The sequence below is a fragment of the Hyperolius riggenbachi genome, chromosome 7 (assembly GCF_040937935.1).
Source record: "Hyperolius riggenbachi isolate aHypRig1 chromosome 7, aHypRig1.pri, whole genome shotgun sequence".
In the NCBI taxonomy this organism is placed as follows: Eukaryota; Metazoa; Chordata; class Amphibia; order Anura; family Hyperoliidae; genus Hyperolius; species Hyperolius riggenbachi.
This window is the reverse complement of record NC_090652.1, coordinates 196215969-196232424: the sequence shown is the minus strand read 5'-3', so window position 1 is coordinate 196232424 and position 16456 is coordinate 196215969. Positions and strand designations below refer to the sequence as shown.

At 45.7% G+C, this 16456-nt stretch overlaps 1 long non-coding RNA gene across 1 annotated transcript in view; it reads right to left on the bottom strand.

Annotated features, from left to right (window-relative positions):
• Positions 1-1661: 1661 nt before the first annotated feature.
• LOC137525740 (uncharacterized) overlaps positions 1662-16456 on the bottom strand; it is a 72445-nt gene continuing 57650 nt past the window's right edge. The window contains exon 4 of the long non-coding RNA XR_011022988.1: positions 1662-2417. This is a non-coding gene — a long non-coding RNA (uncharacterized lncRNA). The remainder of the gene's footprint in view (positions 2418-16456) is intronic.

The following is a 16456-nucleotide window of genomic DNA, read 5'->3' as shown; positions in this document are numbered from 1 at the left end:
AGCATGTATGTATTCATTTGAATGAATGACCATTGGCTTCTAGCTGAAGCAACGATCATTCATTCACGGCACTTTGATTGGCTTCACCAATCACAGATGAGTAAGTCTCGGTAGGTGCAAATTCACGCTGATGGGAGATGTGAGCAATGCATTAAAGCATCTACATTGCAGCAAGTGTCTATTCTGTTATCTCTCATCCAAAAGTGGGGCGTGGATTAGGGCTATTTTATAATATAAATTATAATGCAACTGCAATGCCATATTTTGGAGATTTTGCAATGCCATTTTTTGCTTGATTTTTTTCTGGCTGCTAGGAACAAGGAGAAATGCAATGGAAATGCAACATGCAGGAAATTTGTGATCAAGAAAAAATGGATTGCAATTGGATAGCAGTAGCATAAAAGTGTTCCCAGGATTTTCTTGACTTTGAAGATGTCCTTGCATTTTACAATTAGGAATCAGAAATGGATTGCAAAACACAGCACATTGCAATCAGCATTAGGCCCGGTTCACATTAGCGTTTTTTTGCATATCGGAACCGGACCGTATACTGTACAAACGGACCAGACGCGAACGAATCCAAAGTTAATCTATGGGGCCGTTTGTACGGATAAGTTGTGTACGTTCAGTTCCCCGGATCGAAAAATGCTGCAGGCCCTAATTTTCCGCACCATTGCTTCCTGCAGATGTGAAACGGAAGGTTTTGCAGGGCAATAGGAACCAATGAAAAACGGAACTGAAGAACACACTGGCTATAAAAACTGACCTTTCTAGCTGCTTTCCTGTGTACTCTATGATACAGCTCTATGGTACAGCGGCCATCCTGGCTTGTTTGTTTGGCACATGGGCCTGGAAGTGCTGCAGGAGTGGGATCCATCCCAGTTTGTGGATTTCTGGAAAGAGATGGAAGACACTAAGGCCATACAGCATCGAGGACCTGATTGTACAAGTGCAGGGGCAACCTGCCCTCTGGAACAAGGGACATCCAGAACACAATAAAATCCGGAAATGCAGAAGGTTGTGGGAGGACATCTGTAAAACTTAAATGCAGGGATTCGATCAACTGAATCGGAAGCGGAAAAGTGTTCAAGGTATGTTTACAATGGATTTTGGGAGGGTGTGATGTGTTGCAGCTGTGTGATTTCTTGGTGTGGGAGGTGGTTTCATAGTAAATATGTAGCACGCAGGCCTTGTCCCAACAACGTGTGTCTGGGCCGCAGGCGCACAACTGCTTGTCTGCTGCTCAGACATGCATGCTCTGTGTACTCGTGTCCCACCCACTACCCGTGCACAACCACGTGTGTCTGGGCCGCAGGTGCACAACTGCTTGCCTGCGGCTCAGACACGCATGCTCCATGTACCCGTGTCCCACCCACTACCCGTGTCCCAACCACATGTGTCTGGGCCCCAGGCACACAACTGCTTGCCTGTGGCTCAGACACGCATGCTTTTTGTACTCGTGTCCCACCCACTACCCATGTCCCAACCACGTGTGTCTCGGCCGCAGGCGCACGACTGCTTGCCTGCGGCTCAGACATGTATGCTTTGTGTACCCACAACTGACATTATGTTCAGTCAAACAATTTACAAACGTAAATAATTTTTTTTATTAAACATGAACAAAATAAAACAATGAATAAAATAAACTAATGAACCACATAACCAATGAACAAAATAAACAATGAACAAAATAAACAACATTTTATGCTTGTCCATCAGGTGTCATAAAATAGTCAGCCACACTGTCCCTGTTTTGAAGGGCAACTACTCTTGGCCTTTGCGCGTATCAGTCGAAGTGGGAGTACCTCTGGAACATTGGGAATGTCCACTTCCTCCTGGCACACAACATTGTGGAGGATGCATGCTGCTTTGACAACGTGGACAGCGTTGTCCGGCTTCAGTAGCAGCGGTGTGTGGAACATCCTCCACTTGTTCCCCAGGATTCCAAAGGTGCACTCCACCATTCGGCGAGCACGGCTGAGCCGTGCGTTAAAAATTGTCTAAGGCCCCTGTCAGGGTATGGCCGCATAACGTGGGTAGACAGGGCAAAAGCCTCATCTCCCACAAAGTCCAAGGGTTAGGCGGGTGTCGTTCTCCCAGGCCAAGTTTTGTCAGCGGGTAGGTGCAGTTGGTTCTGCTCCAGCCGGTGGTACAGTGTGGTATTTTGAAATATCCCGGAGTCATTGGCATGCCCATATGACCCCACGTCTACGTATATAAATTTGTAGTTCGCATCAGCCACTGACATTAGGACAATACTAAAGTACTTTTTATAGTTGAAGTCATGGCTGCCACTCCTCAACGGTTTCTGGATCCAGATAATTTTGGAGCTCCACACTATGATGCCTGCCACTGTAATTTTCCCAATTCTGAAGGTTATGTATAGAGATACGTAGGATTGCCCAGTTGCCATGAACCTAGAAAAGAAATAATACAGTTATTATTTTTTGTTTTTTGCAGTTGAAAAATACACGACCTGATGGCGCAGTGTACGTGACGCCTATGTGAAGGAACTGATAATTCAGCACAAAGAACAAAGGAGTGGAAGTGGATCCTCCAAAAGAACACCCTATTGTTACGCATGTCAGCTGGCGTTCTTGAGAGCTTCTGTGGAGGCTAGAGAGTCTGTTTAACTACTTTTACCATTGGTAAAAACACTGTATATGATGATAACAACAACACGTGGGGTATTATGGTAACATTTTCCTTTGTATAATGTACAGGACTGAAGATAATTTTCAGGAGGATGAGGACCTCGATACAGATCGGGAGGTTGTTGGTATTGGGGACAGTGACGAAGATAATTTTGATGACATTGATGATGACCCTGTGCTGGACACAGACTATTTGCCGCCACCACCTGCCAGTAGGCAGGTTTCCGTGGACTCTAGGCAGTCCCAAACTGAGGACTTGACCCTCCCTCCTCAGGACCCTGGCCCTGATCCTACCCCAGCCGACACTGTCCAGGACACTCCTCGGGCACGACACTGTCCACTAGTGCTGCCCAGCCCTGTAGAGTCCAAACCTCAGAGGCAGAAACCCCTCCAGCTCCAAGGAGACGGAGAGCTGCTCCTTTACCCATAAGAAGGGAGACTGAGGCAGAGATGTCGGGTGCAGTGTCAGGCCTACTTGGCATCCTCAGAAGCCAAGAATCCATCATTACCAGGCAGTTGCAGGATGGAGACAGAAGCAACCTGATAGAGGGCTATCGGCTCCATATCGAGTCACTTCAAAAAGAGCTAGACATGCTGCACAGGCACTACCAGGAGGAAGTAAAACTGCTGCATGATGAATATCGTGCAGAACATGATGAATATCGTGCACAGCATGATGAATATCGTGCACAGGTTGACCAAATCTAACAGCAGCACCACAACCAAGTATCGCAAACGCAGCAGCAGATACATCAAATGCAAAGCCATAGTGCAGAACTCATGCGACATCAAGGGCACCCAGCCTACCAGACCCTCATGTCCCTTCTTTGGCTGGATAGTGTAATGGTTAAGGGCTCTGCCTCTGACACAGGAGACCTGGGTTCGAATCTCGGCTCTGCCTGTTCAGTAAGCCAGCACCTATTCAGTAGGAGACCTTGGGCAAGTCTCCCTAACACCGCTACTGCCTATAGAGCTCGTCCTAGTGGCTGCAGCTCTGGCGCTTTGAGTCCGCCAGGAGAAAAGCGCGATATAAATATTCTGTGTTTGTTGTTTGTTTGTTCTCCCCTTGGTGGACAAAGTCCCAAGTGGCAGTATGCTGTCGTGCCACTACAGCCTGCTAGAGGCTGTTAAATCACACATGGAACCAACGTTTCAGGCCCAACCACCAGTGTTTAGACCACCTACAACCTGGCAATCCCCTTCCCAAACCTACCAAGGGTATAGAGGTAGTGCATTTGAGGACCGAAGGTACACCCAGTTAGGAACAGGTTCTAGCAGTTCAGCCGTTAGTACCCCGGACACTCCTGACCAACCATCTACACCAAACCTTTTTCTTGGATCAGGGTCAGACCCAAAATTGTAATGTACAATTGAAAAAGAAAGTTGTGCTTCTAAAGCCCTCCCTTTGGACGTGGCCTTCAGAACTTGTCCCCTAGGAACCGCAACATGTCATGGCTTGGCCCAACCCGGCTACCAGCCTGGTTCCTTTGGCCTTGGCATGGCATGTTGCCTTTCCTGTGGGTCAGGTTTAAAAGGCGACGCCCAAGGGACTCTGTGCCCACATTCTACCCTCACCCATGGACTATAGTGTCCTTTTTTTGCACTTGTTTTTGCACTAGTTGTGCTTTATGCCCCATTGTACCCGCACCCAGTATGTTTCTGTTGAACTTCAAATTCTAGCACTACTTGGGCCTCCTCTTGGACGTGACCTTCAGAACCTGTCCTCTAGGAACCGCAACATATCATGGCTCAGCTGAACCCGGCTACCAGCCTGGTTCCTTTGGCCTTGGCATGGCATGTTGCCGTTCCTGTTGACCTTTTGAGAAGATCATTATAAGGAGGTATATTTGCAAAACAGTAGCAGACATTAGATTAGGCAGTTAATGTGTCTCAGGTTATAGGTGGGGGTGGTGCAATTCGACATGTTTAAATATTGTGGTATATATATATATCTGTAAAAAGGTTTTGAATACACTTTGAAAATTTACAGCAATATTTCTTCATTCTTTATTCAACAACAATAGTTAAAGGGACCCTGAACCCTGGTAAATGAACTTGGGCTCCCTCCGTTCTGCCTCTGATGGCTCCGTTAGAGCAACGACTTCAGCCAAAAGTCACGTGCAACTGCGCACGCGCTGCCCCTCCATGCGCCCGTCGACTTCACTGACTACAAGGGGCTCGAGGAAGCCCCGGGTAAGTGCATTTTAGGTTCCTGCTCAGGGTCCCTTTAAAGACAAAGCAAATATTGGAGAAGAACATACATGAACATTCTGAACAATAAATATTGGTGATACAAATGGGAATTTACTTTTGTAAGGCTCATATCACTGGTCGCAATCGTTCTAAAGCAAGGAGTAATTATCACAGCAAATTTGCAGATCAGATGATCACATGCTTCTCCATGATTTCTTATATACACAAGTATCCCTAAACATAATACTCCATGTGGTAATAAGTTATAACCACTTGCTGGCAATTAAAGAGACACTTAAGCCAGAAAAAAAATGAGTTTTACTCACATGGGGCTTCTACCAGCCCCCTGCAGCAGTCCCGTGCCCTCGCAGTCACTCACTAATCCTCAGGTCCCCCGCTGCCAGCTAGTTTCGTTTTTGCCGACAGGCCCGTCAGAACTGGCCACGCGTAGCTTTTTCCGCATTCCCGATTGCAATTAGAAAAGTACAAAAATACGCGTTGCCGCATTACGAACGTATAGATATGCGGCAACGCGTATTTTTGTATGCGTTGCGGCCCGCAATTGCGCTAATTGCAGTCGGGAATACGGAAAAAACTACGCGTGGCCAGTCCTGACGGGCCTGTCGGCAAAAACGAAACTAGCTGGCAGCGGGGGACCAGAGGATTAGTGAGTTACTGCGAGGGCACAGGACTGCTGCAGGGGGCTGGTAGAAGCCCCAGATGAGTAAAACTCATTTTTTTTTCTGACTTAAGGTTCACTTTAAGCTCCCTTAACTGCTACTTTCCTCTAAAGCATGCCTACTCTACATTGGACAGTCACACAAACCTGACTCTGTGTATACCATACTCTGGGTATGCCATGACCACAATTTAGACAAATTCACGAAATGTTCTTTGTTGCTGACTAGTAGGTGCAGGCAGAGCCGGGACAAGGTCCTCCAGCACCCAAGGCTGAGGCACCAAAGAGCACCCCTCCATCTCTCCCACCCCAGCCGTCACACACTGATTGCTATTAGACTAAGAGGTGCCCCAGTGCCCCAACCCCCTAAACAACTTCATCTCTTGTTATCTGACTTGCAGTCACTGCCATGTATCCCCTTTTCTTATTTCTCTCTGCTTCAAACACAACAGGGGAATGATAGCTGAGTGAGTTGTGTGCCCCCTCTACACTGTGCCCTGAGGCTGGAGCCTCTCTTGCTTCTGCCTCGGCCCGGCCCTGGGTACATGCCCCTAATTTTCCATTTAGGCATACTTTAAGCTTCATTGTGGAAGGGAAGACTGTATGCTACACAAGGCACTGATGCTACACTACACAGGATAAATGTATGGAACATGCTTATTTTATTTTTCTGAAGCTTCTGAGATTCATTTCAGTTAAATAACAATAATGTTATAATAATAATGTTATGTAATGTGATTTTAATGGGATACAATTTAGCACATATTATGTTTCATTTATTCCTTGACATGAAATCCACTTCTGCATGGCATGACATTGAATTCATAAACCTTTTAACCCTGCTGGTACTAAGGCTTGTGGAATCGGATGGTGGCTGACAATATAATAAGATTCTTGCTCTGAGTGTATTTAAGAGAAGATGACTATAATTATGCGCACTTATGGGATGCTAAGGATGATCTGTCTATGTAGATTTTTCAAGCAGCCTCTATTTATCGAGATAACATGGCAGGGGGTATGAGCTTTACAGAAGGTGCCCAGTTAATCTCTGTTACTGTCCTACCCTTAAGAAATACATGCATTGAAGAAAGATAAGTCAGTTATATAGGTCAACAAACATTCCATAACCTTTACATGTAAGCTTTATCTATTGGAACTGTGCAAAACAAGCAAAATGCCAGGGTAATGTACTCATGATATTCTCCCCACAGCCATTCACATTTTCAAAATGTCTGAAAGTGATTCAATGCACCAAATATTTTAATAGAACATACTGGGAAGTTTGATGCATTTAATAGTGTCATTATGTGTGCTTAGGAAGTGTTCTGAATTGTATATACAGTAATCACCTATTCAACCACTCCATGCTATATTCTAGATTATATTGTTAGACTAAAACTTGTGAGTGAGAAGACGAGAATAAATGTCAAGTGCTGTTACACTAGATAGTGGTTTTTGTACATTACTTATTAAAAGTGGATATTGACCACAATTTACTAAGCTTATCTCCTGTCTTTAATAATGATTCTGAGCTATTTTTACTGTTATCACCATGGTGATAAGTCATGTAGTATTCACTAAGCAATTTACTTCAGACAAACCTTAGAATAAGGATTCTCTCCTTAAATTAAGAGGTGATTCCTGAAGTTTATGACTGAATCCTTAAATTAACGACTGAATCTTAAATTTAAAGACAGGATGTTAATTCACAGGGAGGAATGCATGTAATAACAACTGTAAAGCGTGTGAGGAATTATCACCTGGCCTGAGCTGTCATTAAGTGGAGTGTTACTAGAGACTGCAATGTAAAGTGCAGGATTCCGAGCTGTCTGCCCCATTTTTAGTATTTTGAACAGAAGGGGACTCTGTATAGAGAGAAATACACAGCAGGCACACATGGAGGAAGGAAGAGAGAGGCATCAAGCTTATGTATATACACATACAGCCATGCACAGACACACAGACAGACAGACACAGCCTCTCTTTCTCTCCTTTCCTGGCTGCCATACACAGCACCTGCAGGCAAGCTGTAATCATGCTGGAAGAGAAGACAGCAGGGGGGGGGAGGGGGTTGAGCTACATCCTACCTGTGTGTGCTCCTCTCCTCCCTATCTACTGCATGTAATAATATTTACAGAGGTATTAACTTAAGGACTGGAGTGATAAGATGTAATGCCAGGTATGTAAATTCCTCTTTTCTTCCCGTATACGTATACATATGCGTATACGTATACATATCCCGTATACATATACGTATACATATGCACATGTATATGTATACGTGTGTGTGTGTGTGTGTGTGTGTGTGTGTGTGTGTGTGTGTGTGTGTGTGTGTGTGTGTGTGTGTGTGTGTGTGTGTGTGTGTGTGTGTGTGTGTGTGTGTGTGTGTGTGTGTGTGTGTGCATCTTCCCTTTTAAATATAATTTCTCCTGCTATTAATCAGTTCTCTGGGTATTCTCCTGGTTCCTTTTCTCCTATTCTCTAATCACCACTCTTTCCTTTTTTTCTTTTCTTTTCCCAATTCACAACTTGCTCCACTGAATAGCTTTGCATACATTGGACTCTTGCATTGATTCTTCATTTTTCTTTTCATTGTTGCCTCCCGAATTTTGAATATTTAAGACCTAATGATCTCGCCCGCTCGATGCCCATTGGTTAGTTTTTAATCATTGTAAATCTTTCTAGCTTTTAAAATGAAATGTCGCCATCTTGATTTCATTATTGATATGAAAAAACGGAGGGTGGACCTCCATGAAACGCTTTGTCTTTTTTAATAAACCCTTGCCATTCACTTTTAATTTTTAGTCCCCTGTGACTTATTTTTTCTTCCTAAAACGCCGCTGCGTTGCCTAGCAGCAGTGTGTTTATGCAGTCATCATTAGCGGGAAGCGTGTCAGCCAGACACCGCTCTATCGCCAGTGGGCACATAGGGACGAGCTGGCAGCCTGACTCTATGGTGCACGCTGCCACAGTAGACGCTATCCATGGTGACGTCATCTGCCTCACGTGGGTCCTTGTGGAGACACAGAAAGCGTGGTCCCCGGCTGAATTCAAGGGGAACATATGCGAGAATTGGCTGAACACATCTGACAGCTGCACCAATACAAGGTGAGGCCTGTCCTGGATAGGACAGTACATGACTGTTTATGAGGAGGGCCCTTTTTCTTTTTGTTGTTATCTCCAGTGGATCGATGGAGCAGCCCCCCCCCCCCCCAAAGATTTTTTTTAGAGCTTGTTTTTCTCTTAAAGAAAGGTTGGGGGCAGTATGAGATGTCCTATCAGAGGCCAAAAGCAACAACTCTTCCTCTATTAGGTCCTGGAAAGTTTCCACAGATGGAGTTCTCGCTGACACCGTATAAAAATCAGGGTTCCTCACACTGATCAGTTTTACATTATCAAGTGATATTAGACCCCCACTATCGGAAGCCAAGGAATCCAGCATCCATTTGGAGCATGAATCCTGGAAATCACCTATGTTAGGCACATCGATCTGGTGAAAAGTATCCCCGTTAACTGCTTTGTCTAGGTCACCCCCAAAGTGTTTCCTCAAGAGGATCGCCCTGACAAAGCGATTGACATCCATCAATGTGTCAAAGACGTCCAGATGGTGGGTTGGAGAAAATGACAACCCCTTCGAAAGCACAGATATCTCTTCTTCAGTGAGAATATAACTGGACAAATTGACCACATTGCTAGTATCGGTAATTCCCGGCACAGCGAGCACGTCACAGGGTTTGTGACTGTTGAGATTTTTTATACCTGCCCGTCTGTTTTTTTTTTCCTTTTTTCTTGTGATTGTTTTTTTTTTTTGGGGGGGGGATGGGGGGTTTGAAATAAGTGGGCTGTCCCTGTGGGTTTTTTGGAACCGTAGTTCCTTTACCATTTGTTCCCTGTTGTGACTCAGATGACTGTGCTGAATCCAACCCCTCAGACGTGCCACCTAAAGCACCATGTGTCACCGATACCTCTGGTGAGCTAAAGCTCACTCTTCATCTATTCCTAGAACGTGACCTGCGGCTGGTGTATCCTGGGGACCTGGGTTCACTCTCCCAACGTCCCCATTCATACACCACCTTGTTTTTGTAATAATCTGTATTCCTCAAGCATTTCATCCTTTTCATTCCGGTTATACTTGCCTCCAATTTTGCTATATTTTCACACAACTTTTTATTTAATGAATCATATTTGAAAGTATCAAACTTGCACACATTTGTCTTAATATCAGAAATTTTAAATCTTAACTGAACAAGTTTGTTTCAATCTCATAAGGTTCAAAGAACAGTCTGTAAGGATCTCATTCCACTCAATTATAAACTTTTCGGAAAAAAACGTAGTTGGTATTTTTTTGTTACGTAAACCTCGTGGAATGATCTCTTCGTTTGCGTATTGCTTTAAGCTGGTAAGATCCCACCATACTTTAGTCTCTTTAAAAAAGCAAATCTATGATTAAGAACTAGAGGTTCGAAACATGTCAGCTGTGTGACTTTGTGGAATTTGCGGATACGTCCGGCAATAAAGACACTTTATTGGACAAGTGCGGACTATCTCGTTTATCCTGTGTCTAAGTGGGTTTGCTGACCAGGTCGAGCACTGTCCTAAAAGCTGTGTGGGGTGCAGCAGTATTCTTCCCTTTCTGAGGCCTGGAACCCACTAGAGCGATTTTATGAGCGTTTAGGGAGCGATTCAAACCGCTAGCGATTTCCCCTAAACGCTCAGCTAATGTTAATGGATGGGCCAAATTCCACTGGAGTGATTGCGATTACCAAATCGCAAAACGCAGGACATGCAGCATTTTTGGCGTTTAGCATTAGCGATTAGCATTGCAATTCTGCAATGTAAAGTATATAAACGCTGGCGTAATCGCTCATCAAAACCTGCACAGAGTGTTTGTGCTAGCATTTTGAAGTTACTGCACACTGTAACAAAATTAAAATTAATTGAAAGGACCAATCAGAATTAAAACGCAAATCGCTATCCACTACACAACCGCTGGCAAACAGAATACACTTTTTAAAATCGCTCCTGAAAACGCTCATGAAATCGCTTACAAACCGCTCATACAAAATGCTAGCGATTGCGATTAGCGATAGCTTTTTCTAGTGGGTTCCAGGCCTTACAATTGTGTGCAAGTAGGGCCTTCTAATACAGCACTTGCAGCAGTATTTGCAAGGCCCAAAAGCAAGTGTCTCTGCAAGCATGACCGCTAAGTGCACTTTGACAAAGAGCACCTATCTTAGAAGTGTCTGCAGGTAGGGCCTCCTGACACATTTAAAGGGACAACACTTGCAGTGGCATTTGCATTATCAGAAATTGCAAGGCCCAAAACCAAGTGTCTCTGCAAGCATGACCACAAAGTGCACTTTGTCAAAGAGCACCTGTCTTACAACTGTGTGCAAGTAGGGCCTCCTGATACATTCAAAGTGACAGCACTTGCAGTGGCATTTGCATTATCAGAAATTGTTCAACACAGAATGGTGTGTGCATCAAGCACCAAGTGAAACCTGATATTTCTAGCCTAGCAAGTTGGGCCTAATTGGCTTAACCCCCTTGCCGTTCCAATTACCGTATTTTTCGGAATATAAGACGCACTTTTTCTCCCCCAAAAGAGGGGGGGGGGGAAGTCAGTGCGTCTTATATTCCAAAGAATAAAAAAAATTGCCCAAAAATGTCACCTGCGTGACTGGTGCGATCAGCTTCGGGCAGCCAGTGTGACTGCTGCGTGTGTGGTCCCCACTTTCCCCGCAAAGTAGGCGGCGGTGGCAGTCGTGAACATACATCACCTCAACCTTGGAACCCGCGGTGATCAGCAGCTGTTCCGGTATCCTTTGTGTCCCTGGAGTCCGCTCCGCAAAGTAATTACCGGTAAGTGGTGGCAGCAGTTGCGGGCATCCCTCACCTCATCCTCGGAGCCCGCGAGATCAGCCGCACGTCTCTCTCTCTTCAAGTGCCGGTACTTCCTGGTCGCGTCATTACAGATGCGACTAATGACGCGACCGGCACTTGAGGGAAAGAGAGAGACGTGCGGCTGATCTCGCGGGCTCCGAGGATGAGGTGAGGGATGCCCGCAGCTGCTGCCACCACTTACCGGTAATTACTTTGCGGAGCGGACACCAGGGACACAAAGGATACCGGAACAGCTGCTGATCACCGCGGGCATCAGGTCAGGTAAGTGATAACAACTGTCCCCGGGGAAAGCCACAAAAGGGGACTTGAGGAGGCCACAAGGGGAGACTGGAGGGGAACACCAAGGGGAATGGGGTAGGCCAAAAAAGGGACACGGGCTGGACACAATGACAACAGGAGGAAGCCACAAAAGGGGGCAGGATGAGGCCACAATGGTGGTGGGGGCAGCAGGAGAACACAATGGTGACAGGAGAAAGCCACAAAGGGGGGCAGGATGAGGCCGCAATGGGGGGGGGGGGCAGTAGGAGAACACAATGGTGACAGGAGGAAGCCACAAAGGGGGGAGGATGAGGCCACAAGGGGAGGGGGCAGGATGAGGCCACAAGGGTAAACAGAGGAGTATACAAGGGGGACTTGAGGAGGCCACAAGGGTAAACAAGAGGTGGACACCAAGCGGGGCAGGGGTAGACCTGAAGGGGGCACAGAAGGAGGACACAATGGTGAAAGGAGGAAGCCACAAGGGGGGCAAGAGGAGGCCACAAGGGGGGGCAGGAGGTGAACAGCAAGGGGGACAGGAGAAGGATGCCCAAGGGGACAAATTGGGGGGAGAAAATCTACAAGACACCCCTGGACTATAGATGCACCAGGTTTAGTATTTTTTTCCCCTGGTTTTTGCCCTCTAAACCTAGGTGCGTCTTATAGTCCGGAGCGTCTTATATTCCGAAAAATACGGGTATGTCGGCAAGGGGGCAGCGCAGCACTTTTAAAAAATTTTTTTTTTTTTAATTCATGTAGCTAGCCTAGCGCTAGCTACATGATAGCTGCTGACAAGCGGCATCCCCCTACCTACTTTGATCGCCGCCGGCGATATATGCAAGCAGGAAATCCCGTTCAGGCGAGCGGCGGCGATCGAGATATGCACGCAGCTAGCAAAGTGCTAGCTGCATGCAAAAAAAAAATTGTGAAAACCGGCCCAGCGGGGCCTGAGAAATCCTCCTGTGCAGGTTACCCGGCAAGCCGGAAAGGAGGTTAATCAAGAGGCATTGCTCATGCAAACTTGCATTTGCTTTCGCTTGCCAGAATATACAGGGTTATACAACTAATTACACTGCAAAATATTGCCCTGCGGGGATTAGTTCATGCTACATCTAGCACTTATCCAGGGGCGCCGCGTGGAGGCCCCCCATGCCCCCATGAAATGGGGAGCAGCATGAACAGAGCTCCAAGCCCTCTCACCGCTCAGAGACCCTGTAGCTGCACCCCAGGGGCTGTCCTTTGGAGGCGGGTGGTGGATGGCTTTCTCTGGGTGGTGAGAACCCTGGAGCGAGCTGCCTGCCTCTGTCCCCCACCCCCCGAGTTTGTTGCGTGGGAGCCACCCCTGAGCTCCACAAGCTTGGGGTGGCGCATGCTGCACTCCTTTCTTACGTGTTGTTCCCAAGTCGTGCTCATGTAGCAGAACGCAATGGACATTGTAAGGTAGGTGTCTGTTTTTTGGAAGTGGGTGCGAGCGGCTTTTCCCGACGTTGGCCACACTTTTAGGGGTCGCCTGCACCTCCCAGCCTCCCCCTCCGGGGTGCCGCTGTGGGGTTCCGAGCAGTGAGAGGGCTTGGAGCTCCGCAGCTTCCCGGTTGTATGGGGGCATGGGGGCGCTGCCCCGTGGCGCTCCTGGATAGTGCTAAATGCTGCACAAACTAATCCCCGCAAGGCAACCGTTTTGCGGTAATTAGTTTTAGACCCTGCATATTATGGCATGAAAAAGCAAATGCATATTTGCATGAGCAATGTCTCGTGATTAAGCCATTTAGACCAAATTTGCACAGCCAGATACATCAGGTTTTAACTTGGTGTTTAATGCACACATTGCTCTGCCGCAGTATTAATAGAAATTGCAAGGCCCAAAACCAAGTGTCTCTGCAAACATGACCGCTAACTGCACTTTGTTAAAGAGCACCTGTCTTTCAAGTGTGTGCAGATAGAGCCTCCTGTTACATTCAAAAGGACAGCACGTGCAGGGGCATTTGTATTATCAGAAATTGCAAGGCCCAAAACTAAGTGTCTCTGCAAGCATGACCGCTAAGTACACTTTGACAAAGAGCACCTGTCTTACAATTGTGTGCAGGTAAGGCCTCCTGATACATTAAAAGTGACAGCACTTACAGTGGCATTTGTATTATCAGAAATTGCAAGGCCCAAAATCAAATGTCTTTGCAAGCATGACCGCTAAGTGCACTTTGTCAAAGAGCACCTGTCTTTGAAGTGTGTGCAGATAGAGCCTTTTGATACAGTCAAAAGGACAGCACTTGCAGTGGAATTTGCATTATCAGAAATTGCAAGGCCCAAAACCAACTCTCTCTGCAAGCATGGCCGCTAAGTGCACTTTGACAAAGAGCACCTGTCTTACAAGTGTGTGCAGGTAGAGCCTCTTGATACATTTATTAGGACAGCACGTCCAGGGATGTTTGCATTATCAGAAATTGCAAGGCCGAAACCGCTAGCAGGACTGCTAAGTGCATTTTAACAAAGAGCACCTGTCTTACAAGTGTCTGCAGGTGAAGGTAGAGCCTCCTGATGCATTCAAAGTGACAGCACGTGCAATAGCATTTGAGTTATAAGAAATTGAAAGGCCCAAAATCAACTTTCTCTGCAAGCATGACCGCTAAGTGCACTTTGACAAAGAGCACCTGTCTTAGAAGTGTCTGCAGATAGGGCCTCCTGATACATTCAAAGTGACAGCACGTGCAATAGCATTTGCATTATCAGAAATTGCAAGGCCCAAAACCAAGTGTCTCTGCAAGCATGACCGCTAAGTGCACTTTGACAAAGAGTACATGTCTAAGGGCTGGAACCCACTAGAGCGATTTTCTGAACGTTTACGGAGTGATTCAAACCGCTAGCGATTTCCCTAAATGCTCAGCTAATGTTAATGGATGGGCCAAATTCTACTGGAACGATTGGGATTACCAAATCGCAAAACTCAGGACATGCAGTATTTTTAAGCATTAGCGATTAGCATTTCTGCAATGTAAAGTATATAAACACTGGCATAATCGCTCATTAAAACCTACACTGAGTGATTTTGCTAGCGTTTTTACATTACTGCACACTGTAACAAAATGAAAATTAATTGAAAGGACCAATCAGAATTAAAACCGCTAATTGCTAATCGCTACACAACCGCTGGCAAATTACACTTTTTAAAATCCCTCCTGAAACGCTCATGAAATCGCTTATAAACCGCTCATACAAAATGCTAGCGATTAGCGATAGCGTTTTGTAGTGGGTTCCAGGCCTTACAATTGTGTGCAAGTAGCGCCTTCTGATACATTCACAGTGACAGCACTTGCAGCAACATTTGCATTATCAGAAATTGCAAGGCCCAAAAGTAAGTGTCTCTGCAAGCATGACCGCTAAGTGCACTTTTACAAAGAGCACCTGTCTTACAAGTGTCTGCAGGCAGGGCCTCCTGACACATTTAAAAGGACAACACTTGCAGGGGCATTTGCACTATCAGAAATTGCAAGGCCCAAAACCAAGTGTCTGAGCAAGCATGACCGCTAAGTGCACTTTGACAAAGACCACCTGTCTTACAAGTGTCTGCAAATAAAGCCCCCTGATACATTCAAAGTGACAACACGTGCAATAGCATTTGCATGATCAGAAATTGCAAGACCCAAAAACAACTTTCTCCCCAAGTATGACTGCACGACACTGTTGATGAATAGCTCTATAGCCTTCCAGTAACAAGTGGTTGAAACGTAACTGTGTAAAAACATGACCAATTCTATTGCCATTTATTATGGGCCTCATGTGAATTAAGCATTGACCAATATACCTACTAAAATGTCAGTTTCAATGTCAGAATGGTTCTTATCATGTTTGTGAAAACAACAAAGAAAAATCTGTGTATTTTGCATACTGGTCAATTTTACAGAGATGACAAACAAGCTTACTTTATTTTCATATTGTATATGTCTATGTAACATAGATATCTGTGAGAGTAATGTATATTGAACAATATCATTTTTAAATTGGATATTACTTTTTTATTTATAGACTATGTTCAGAGGGCGCTATAGTGCGACAGGTGAGAGTCAAAACTAAGGATGTTCCTTCCCCTGGGGTAGCAGAGGAACTGGAGAAGGCTAGGAGGGTTCTTTGGAGTGAGGGGTTGAGTTGAGGAGGGAAACTGCTTGGAGGGGGGAAAAGTTGTTTCTATGCCTTTTAGGGTTTTTGTTGGGATTGATATATAGTGGCAGACTGAGGTGAGCAGGTCGAAAAAGCATCTGCCAGGGTGGGAGGGATCTTGTGTGATCATATTTGCTATAATTTCTCCAGCTACAACCGCACCTATGAAGGTTGACGTGCTGTAATCACCCCTGGAGTCACAGGGATCCAATGTATATGATGTAAGACGCCTACAGCGTCCGACCTTAAGACTGGCATTAATGAAGTCACATGACCCGCTCTCTCTCCGCACCCTCCAATTGAAAAATGAGCAACAACGTCCGCTAGTATTATAAATTGACAAAAAGAAAAACGCATTAAACGGGAAAATAGAATAATACAAAAAGCAAAAAAAGGAAGGGTGAGAATTACACATGTCCAATGGGAATCCACTACAACAACAAAAAACAAATCTTTTTTTTATAGGCGTCCGACTGATTACTGTCGGTTCACATAGTCCTTAGAGTGGACGGCGTAGGTCTAATTTTGATTGGCGGACAGTGGATAGGCTGGACCCGTGGATGGTGTTGGCTAAACCCTGATTGGCCGACTCTACAGTAGGACTAATTGCGCTGGAACACAG